This window comes from Panthera uncia (genome assembly GCF_023721935.1).
Source record: "Panthera uncia isolate 11264 chromosome B2 unlocalized genomic scaffold, Puncia_PCG_1.0 HiC_scaffold_25, whole genome shotgun sequence".
Taxonomy (NCBI): Eukaryota; Metazoa; Chordata; class Mammalia; order Carnivora; family Felidae; genus Panthera; species Panthera uncia.
Genome location: NW_026057581.1, coordinates 2683785 through 2692816, shown reverse-complemented (window position 1 = coordinate 2692816; position 9032 = coordinate 2683785). Strand labels below are relative to the sequence as shown.

The window sequence follows — 9032 nt, the reverse complement described above, 5'->3', positions numbered from 1 at the left end:
AGGCCTCCAGTGCGAACAAAGCCGGGAGACCCAGAGACCGGCTAGTCCCCTCCGGGGAGGAGGCGAGCAGGGTGCGGCGTAGTTTCCGTAGTGTAGTGGTTATCACGTTCGCCTAACACGCGAAAGGTCCCCGGTTCGAAACCGGGCGGAAACAGGAAGGTCTCTCTCCCGGGGGAGTGTTACTTTTGAGGTTTCCCTGGAGCTGCGCTGGAGTCACAAGACCCCCCTCCAAGGGGCCCTCCCCGGAGCCTGCAGCGCTGGGGGCCTCTTTCTTGGGGGGGATAGGTCTCCCCTCCTTCCCAAGCGCCCCCACCCCCTGCTCCAGGACTTCTCAGAGCTAAGGTCTCCAGTTAACGTATTTATTGCCAGATCAATATATCCAGATATTGGGTGAATTTTGAGGAGGAGAGTGAGGGAGAGACAGAAGAGCGGAGGTGTCGGGGGTACAGATGGGGCGGACAGGAATCACAGGAATCGGCGGGGACATCTCAGGGGTGCGCCCCCCACTCAGGCCTGCGCTCCACCCGCCAGGTCCCCAGGAATATCTCAGGGACTCGGACCTCAGGCTGATCCGATGCCCGCCTGGCCCCGGAGAGGGGGTGCTGCCAGACTTGGGGGCAGTCCGTGTGGCACAAGGCCCTGGCCAGACCCTTCCCTCCAGGGCCACCTGGTGCACTCGGCTTGGGTGGGAGCAGCGCGTGTGGCAGTTGGAGGGTGTTGCCCTGCAAGCGTGTGCACCGGGGCCCTGCGGGACCTTTGCCCAGGACTCAACGTCCAGCTGGGAGGAGGTCACCGGGCTCAGGCCTGGACCGTTCCTGCGGGGGGAGGCGCCCCACGTGGGACCTCACAAGTGGGGTCATTTGCTGCATTTGGAAGTGACGACGTGGGGGGGAGGCTTAATAGTGACTTGGTCGTGTTAGTCTCATATTATCCCCAAGATTATGAGCCGTGCCCAACAGGCTTCCTTTGTAACTGGCTGATCGGGTCAGGTGTTTGCTCCTGTGGGTTCGAAGCCCGTATACAGAGTTCATGTTTGGCTGGTGTTCCGCTCAGCAAGACAGTTTGTTTTGTTGGTGCCCGAGCTGGACTTAGTAAGAATGTAAATCGATTTAAAACATTAGGAGACATCTTCAGGCTGTTTATTTATTGTTCTGCCTCTTAGACCTCAAAACCGGCCCTTTGGGCTTCAGGCCTAAAAATAAAGTGGCTCTGTTTGGGGTGTTAAGTAGGTTTTCCAAAGGATCTAACACACTTCCGGCAGGCATCCTGGAATATCGCTGAAAGACAGCAGTGTGGGGGGAACTGTCCATACGGGCAGATCTTTGGATGGGGGACCTGGTCATCCATTTCACCCGGATATCAGCATAGACGTGAACTCACGTACAGCGACTAACGGTTCGGCTGACAGGTCAGAGTGGGCACCGAGTAGAAGATCGCTGTCACATGATAACTTCCACCAGCTTGCCTACACCCAGAAGCAGGGAACAGCTCAGGAGCCAGAATGATTCTGCCAGGTTTTATCTGTCAGCCTTAGTAATCAGCAACCCTGGCGGGCTAATTGGTCACAGAAACGGAGTAGCCTAGTGGCAGAAATGGGCCCATAACATGGGGTGCCGCTAATCAAGGCTGATCGAGTCGCCGCCGCCGCTACAGCCACACCCTGAGCCTGCCAACCGGAAGATTGATGCGGGGTCCGTGACACAGCGCCTCTCTAGAGGAAAGTGACTTGCCTCTTATTAACTTAGCCAGGAAAACGGGACACCCAGATCCTGGAGAAGTTACTGGCGGCACGAACTCATTTCGTGGAGACAGTGGCTCTGAGTGGCCAGGGTGGTGCACTGGACGTGAGGGGCGACCAGAGTCCCCGGACCCACCCTGTCTGACGCCAGGCGCTCCTCAATCCAGGACACCTCTAAGAAGTCGTCGCAACTAACATCTCTCCTAAAATCAGGATGATTGAACAGCCTCACATTGTACTTGAAGCAAAGCCAAGTTCCTCAGATCTCCTCCAAGGTCCTGCGCATTCTAACCCTGCATTTCTCTCCATCTCATCGCCGTTCTTCTCCTTCTTGCTTGTGCTCTGGCCGCATCGTGCTCTCCACCTGACCCCCCTCTTCCCGTCGGGTGTCCCTGCAGTCTCAGTAAGCCCCCACGGACCCCTGAGTTTAGAGCTGCACCCTACTCCCCACGCCACAGTCCCCCACCCAGCCCCGATCTCTCCATCGCATTTAACAGCTCCTTGTACATTATGTAATTGTCAGCACGCTCTTCATCAACAAAAGGACTCTGATATAGACACGTAAACTACATGGGCTCTGCCCACCTGCTGTCTCCTCTTTTGTCTCGTCTCCCACTCTCCCCTCCAGTCTTCATCCCCAGACACACTGGCGTGTCTCAGCCTTTCTCTCCTCAGGTGGTTTTGCCCACAAGGTTCTTTCTGGTGTGTGAAAAAAGGAAGCCACCGCTGGCCCCTTCTCCTGTCTCTCACTCAGCCCCTTCCTGTCTGCTTCTCCCACATTCTCTTTGTCAAACCACTAACTGCACCCCCGAAGTCTCGTCTACCTGAGATAAGATGACATTTCTGAATTAAACACGCCCCCACTGTGAATTCTTCCACCTCTTCACTGATGGTCTGGTTTTGCCTCAGTTGTGTAGCATGCAGCCGGGGACTCAGAAAGACAGAGCAGCATCGGGGCACCTGGGTGGCTCAGTGGGTTGAGTGTCTGACTCAGGTCATGATCTCATGGGTTCGTGAGTTTGAGCCCTGCCCCTTCCCCCCACCCCCACTCGCTCTCTCTCAAAATAAATAAATTTTTATTTTTTTAAAAAAAGGAGTAAGAAATGTGGCCAGGATTCTATTTATGTGTCCTCAGTTTAGTTAAAGGAAACAAACACATTCTGGGGCAGCCCTCTGAAGCATAATGGGACAATGTCTATCAAAATTATCAGAGCACACATTCTTTGACATATTTTCTATATGTGTGCAGGACATCATGACGTGAGATATGGTGTATGTTCGTAGATAGGAGCAGTGTTTGCCACAGCAGTTTGTGGGGAAAATTTAATTGTCGGTTAAACTGTGGTACATCCCATATAACTGAAGACTACGGCGGTTTAAAAGAGGAAGAAAACCACTTTCCTGTTTTGATATGGAAAGATCACAAAAATACCTTCTAAATAAAAAATAAAGCAACACACACATACACACACGCACACACAACCTGGATAAAATGCCATATCTATCAAGAGAAAAGAGAAAATATTTGTCCGGGCAGAGAGAGAGGGAGACAGAGAGAATCCCAAGCAGGCTCCGCACCGTCAGCACAAAGCCCAACTCAGGGCCCAGTCCCAGGAACGGTGAGATCATGACCTGAGCCGAAATCAAGTCAGACACTTAACCGACTAAGGCACCCTGGGGCCCCATTAGCCAATGATCTTTAAATGACCTTCCTTGTAAAGTGACCTTGAACTTGTACAGACACTGTTATTAGAAGGAGTCATTTGCGCACTATTTGGTTTTGGAAGTCTCGAGAGAATAAGGGCGTCCTAGGTGACTATTTGGTGTAAATATTTAGCCACTAATTAAATTAGACCTTATTATATTTATTATAAAAATTGATTAGCTTGGTTGTCCTAAAATATCCAGATAAGAAACCATATGGTCACTGTTTCAAGTAGTTGATTTTCTAATTTATTTAAAGAAAATCTGATTTACCATTTTTACGACCTGCTGGGAGAACTTCCTTCTCCTAAATGAGAATCACTTCACATATCTGATTTTGTAAATCGATTTCCTTGACCCATCTGTACAGGGCAAACATCTACTTAGGAACATCTGCCCTGCCCCTGACCACCCTGCAAATTGCTTTTCTTTCCTCTGGAGTCCCAGACCCCTGCCCCCTTGTTAGTTCCGGATGCCGGAGGCGACTCGGGCAGACTGTCTTCGGAATTTCTAGGTCTGTGTGGATTCCTCCTATTAAATTTGATTTTCGCCCGTTAATGTGTCACATGTCAATCTGATTCTTAGTTCAGCAAGGACCTTGAGGGGCCAGGAATTCACACCCACCCGGACAACATCTGACTCGAATCCATTTTCCAGAGCCTGGAAGGAGCGTGTTAGAAGCCTGGAGTCCAGCTGGGTCCCTGTCAACTGCACGGTCCCCCGGGCGGCTCTCCCTCACTCCTCCACCTCACCTCCTACCTCTGTCAACTGAAGTTTTCACCCGCCTGTCCCCTGTCCGCCTGGAACACAATGGGGGAGCCTCCTCCTGACCCACCCCGGCCTTTACATCCCGCTGAGAACTCTTCAGAGGACCGGGCTGGGCAGGCAGGGGGCTGGGGGTGGGGGCCGTGGTGGAGACAAGGGGGCGGCAGGACCCCGGGAGAGGTGGAGCCGGAGGACCACGAGGGGCGAGTCCCCCGCTGCGCCAAGCAGGCCAGGGGACAGAGCGGGGACAGCACCGGCTTCAGACTCTGGGCAGGGTCCAGTCAGGGGTCAAGAGCCACAGAGGGAAGGGAGCCCCTGTCACAAACTGTCCGAGGTCGAGTTTACAGAATTAACTTCCCACGCGTCTCATCAGTGATTGTCCGCGAGTGAATTTCTTGTCACGGCCCACGACCCCGCGCGGTGCCCAAGAGGGACCGGGGCTGGGGCGGAGGCGCTCTTTCCGTTCCGCAGGGCAAAGGCCAGACTCGATTTAGAAGGCAGAGAGCATGATTGCTTTGGGCCCGAGACAGAACCTCCCGGCGTGTCTGCGTCTCCGCTCGCTCAGGCGTTGGGCGGGAGCCGCTGCCATCCCTCGGCGGCCGGTCCCACCGCCCGGCGGGGCCACAGCCTCTCCGGACTTCGGGACGCGGCCGCACGCAGTTCCCACCGCCCGGGGCTCAGGCCTTCCCAGCCTCCCACAGAAGAAACGCGGATGGGACCGGGGGTCGAAGGTTCCATGTGGAGGAAAACCCAGCAGCGGACGGTCAGTGTCAGAGATCCCGGGCGCGGGGCGGGGCGCGGCAGGTGCGCGCGTCGGGCCGGTCCTGGCCTAACCCGGAATCCGCCCGGTGGGCTCTCTGGGAAGGGAGCGGGGCCAGGAGAACCCCAGGAATAGCAGCCCTGTCTGTACTCTGACTCCACTAAGGAAACTGTCCCAAAGTCCTTCACGGAACGTGTGCTGGGATTCCCCGCGCTCGGAGCCGGCGAAAGGCCCCCGGGGGCGGCTCAGGTGCCGAGACGCGCCGTCCTCGCGTGTGGACCCGCACGGCGGGGTCGTCCTCCAGGCGTTTGCGGGTCCCTCCTGCTCACTTGTCCCAAGCAGAGCGCCCAGCAGGAGGCCGGGGGCCGGGGGGGGGTGCGATGCGCCGGTCCTCCCTCCCCACCACAGGTGCCCCAGGGCCGCAGGGACCCTCCTCCCGTCCCGTCCCCGGTCCCCCGCGCAGGTGCAGGGCCCGCAGAAGGAAATCAGCCTTGATAAGCAAGCGGAGTGAAGGACCGCAGGCCTCGGCCGCAGGTGTCCCCACCTCCCAGGGCGCGTGTGAGCCTCACGTGAGGTAACAATACAAACACCTGTCACAAAACCTGAACCTCGGTGACGGGCTCGGCCCGGGTCACGACCTCACCTGTGCTCCTATTTAGGGGCCCGGGGCACTCCGTTCCGGAACCGCTTGGGGGGAATAGGCGGGTAAAAGGGGGAGAGGGTTCCTGACGTTTGGAAGCCGGTGTTTTCCAGTTAAGACCCTGGGGTAGGAGGTGTGCGACAGGTGACCGTCCAAGACTCCATCCCGGAGGAGGAAAAGCAAGGTGTTCCCTCCTTCCCATCAGCTGGATTTAAGGAAGGAGAAGTAGGTCATCCAAGTCTTTAGGGAAGTGATCCAGGAGGTGGGTCCCATGGTGTAATGGTCAGCACTCTGGACTCTGAATCCAGCGATCCGAGTTCAAATCTCGGTGGGACCTTGCGTGGCTTTTTTTCCAACTTCTGGCTCCTCCTCTCCCCAAGCCAAACCCTTTTGCAAAGGAACCCCTGTGCCCAAACTTACTCCTGGCATTCCTTCCTGTACTGAGCCCCTGTCTGCAGTCACCAGTATTGGGAACAAAAAGAATGCCCTCTGCCCTTCAAGGTTGTTTAGCTGAATTAAGGATTAAAGTCACATGAGACATATTAAAAGGAGAAACTCAAATTTAATTTCAAACTTCAGGGAACCCAAATAGACATGAGATTCCAAAGACAGCAAAACAAGCTGTCTGTATATGTTATTCAGAACTAAGGAGAGAGGGGTCCCTGGAAGGGAAGGGCGATAAAAAAGAATGTTTGGTGGACAGTGTTTGTAGGGTCACTCAGAAGCAAGGGGACAAAGAGAGAACTTTGGTCAAACGGGCCTTCCCGGGGTCCTCCTCTCTGTCTACTGCCCCTGGTTCAAAGGATGACGTAATTCTATGCTGATAGCTTTCTTCCTGAGCTTTCTGGGCCTTGATTGTCTTCAGCTCAAAATAATCTGCAAGCCCAAGTGACACATTTTGGAGTGGCCTGCCCTTGGCCCCTGCACTTGCCAAAGGCTAGCTTAATGCCTGGGGTGCACAGCTGGTTGTGGGGAGGAGGGCAGGGGAAGGAGAAATCTCTCCAGGAAATGCGCAAGGAAACCTCCCAAACCTTGCTGGAACTGGAAGTTTCTAGAGAAGATCTGCAAATGGAGACATGAGGAAAGATGGCCTGTGAGAGGAGCAAGAGAAAACCTGGTGATAGTCGTGGACCCAGAAAGTCAGGATGGAAATTGACAAAAGGATGTACCCCCAAGCTATGGGCACAGGTGGTCGAGCAAACTGTCCTCAGACAAGACCATGAGAACCGCAGCCCTAATTCAGAGGTCTGGGTCGGTAGATCCGATCTGATCCGCGATAGTCAATACTCGGTAGACGTGAGGCTTTGAGTTTGCACGAGCAAGCTTTACACGTTCGGGGAAGGGGAAATGAGCTGATTCAGAGACTTCTTCCCCAGGACAGCGTGTTTACTCCGAGGGCCTCCACTGTTCTGGATGCGGGTTCCCTGAGGACTTGGCCTGGAGCCGCCCCCAGCCCTCTCTGCTGTTGCCGGTCCGGCCCTCAGATCTGGGAGCCCCTTGTGCACCAAGAGCAGGTGACCAAAGTCAATCTTCTGTGACCGTCCCCAGTGACTTCAAGGAGATCTCCAACGCAGAAAAAAGAGAAGACCAGTCAAGTGCAGGCACACAAGCAATATTTTTGAACAACCAGATAGGACAGAAACGTATGTATTAAGATTAACTACGGGCTTTTTAAGTAGTGATGTGGAAATCCGCACATCTTAATAGTTACAACCGAACCGACTATATCTTGCGAGTGCAAGGGATTGGAGCTCGGCGGTGATCAATCAAGTTTCCCTCCCCTTCCTGCCTACGACCCCCTGTGAGCTGACCGGCTTCGCAGCAGCTCTCAGAGCGGTCCGAACCAGTCTCCCTGGCTATGGTCCTCGGGAAGATGACGTATAAAACACTGACTAACCTACTTTGAAGTTGGCTTTTTCCCCCAGGGGACAGATCGTTGTGCAGGTTGGAAAAGTGCGGCTGCTCTGGGAACTGCTGGGGCCCTTTCGGTTTGGAAGGAGGCTCTGATGGGAGAGGAGAGCAGGGCGAGAAGCCGGATGTGGTCAGAAAAAAGCAGCTCCAGTGTCAGTGAAGATCGGAGAATTCATGCCACCGAGGCCAGAGGGCTGGAGATCGGGACACAGAGAAACACTTTCCTAAAATGTCCCTTCCCGACCACGCACCTGCTCCTGATGGATGTGAGCTGTCCCTGCTTCCACATCCCCTTGCAAATCAGGCCAGTCTATTTCCTTTTATGCGACAGACTTCTGCGACCTGTGACCTCGGGGGTAAAAATATCCCCACTGACAAGAAAGGACAATTGGAAACACTGGCGTCTCCGACATTCTGGAAGTATTGTCGGTAAGCAGGACAGGGGGCGGCGTCTCAGTTGCATATTTTATAGGATTTCTTGGAGAAGGAGGTGACAAACTTCGCATCTACTCCAGAGTAACATCACACTCAACGAAAGGGGACAGACATGTATCACGGAAAGTTGGCGCTTTAATTCTTTTTACTTATTCAGACTCATAAGAAAATCCTCCTTGACTTTTGTCAAAGAAAAGAGATAGCCACATTTTGTAAAAGTTTTTGTACATGGTTGCAAGTCCCTTCTTTGCTAGCGCTTTTATTCACTGCTGCCATGTATTTATTAAATTCAGTGACAGGAAATGTATTAGAGTCTACTTTAAATAATGCACCTTAAGTAATCATAAAAGCAAACTTTCATAAAAGCACACTTATTCAAAAGCACAAACTAGGGGTCTTTTTGCTGTTAACCTCCACCAAAGTCTTCTTATTCCAGTCGTAAGTTTTCCTCTGTGGACACATGACCTGATGGGGAAAAATATTCCTGGCCCTTTCACTAAAGAACGCATTTCCAATGCGATGCTGCTTCACGTAGGTAATAAACTACCTGTCAAACATTATCTATGTAGATCTTGTTGTGTGAAATGAGATGCAAAGCTAACTCAAGTCGGCAGAAGATAGATTTATTGTCCCTGGAAATAAGTAAAAATTAGACTTCAATTTATGCTCCCTGTTGCATAGCGGCAGGATAGGGTCTTCGAGCGTAAAATACATATCGGGATAAAATTCTGGAAGGCAAGTGTGAGTATTGAGGAAGGAAGACAATTGAGGCTGGAGGCCCCGGCGGGCTGAAGTGGGATTAACAAAACGGGGAAGGCTACCAGGAGGAAGGTGGAAAGGACTAGAGGTAGGAAATCCCTGCCACGACTGTGATTTGAAAAACAATGCCACAGCTCGGGGTCACAGAGCAAAGCTTGGCCGAAAGTAAGACGTTAAAGAGGGTACCTAAAAGGCTTACCGCTCGTGGGACGAGGTGGCCGAGTGGTTAAGGCGATGGACTGCTAATCCATTGTGCTCTGCACGCGTGGGTTCGAATCCCACCCTCGTCGGTCCTGGCTGTCGGGATCGCGGGCGTGAGT

General features: G+C 53.3%; 1 protein-coding gene and 3 non-coding genes across 4 annotated transcripts in view; all 4 read left to right on the top strand.

Annotated features, from left to right (window-relative positions):
• The window catches only part of LOC125939373 (uncharacterized), a 561003-nt gene that overhangs the window by 105051 nt on the left and 446920 nt on the right, over positions 1 to 9032 (top strand). The gene's annotated exons all lie outside the window — the stretch shown is intronic.
• TRNAV-AAC (transfer RNA valine (anticodon AAC)) lies at positions 82 to 154 on the top strand. The gene has a single exon. It is a non-coding gene; the product is annotated as a tRNA-Val (tRNA).
• Positions 5873 to 5944, top strand: TRNAQ-CUG (transfer RNA glutamine (anticodon CUG)). The gene has a single exon. It is a non-coding gene; the product is annotated as a tRNA-Gln (tRNA).
• On the top strand, positions 8921 to 9002 carry TRNAS-GCU (transfer RNA serine (anticodon GCU)). Its single transcript has one exon. It is a non-coding gene; the product is annotated as a tRNA-Ser (tRNA).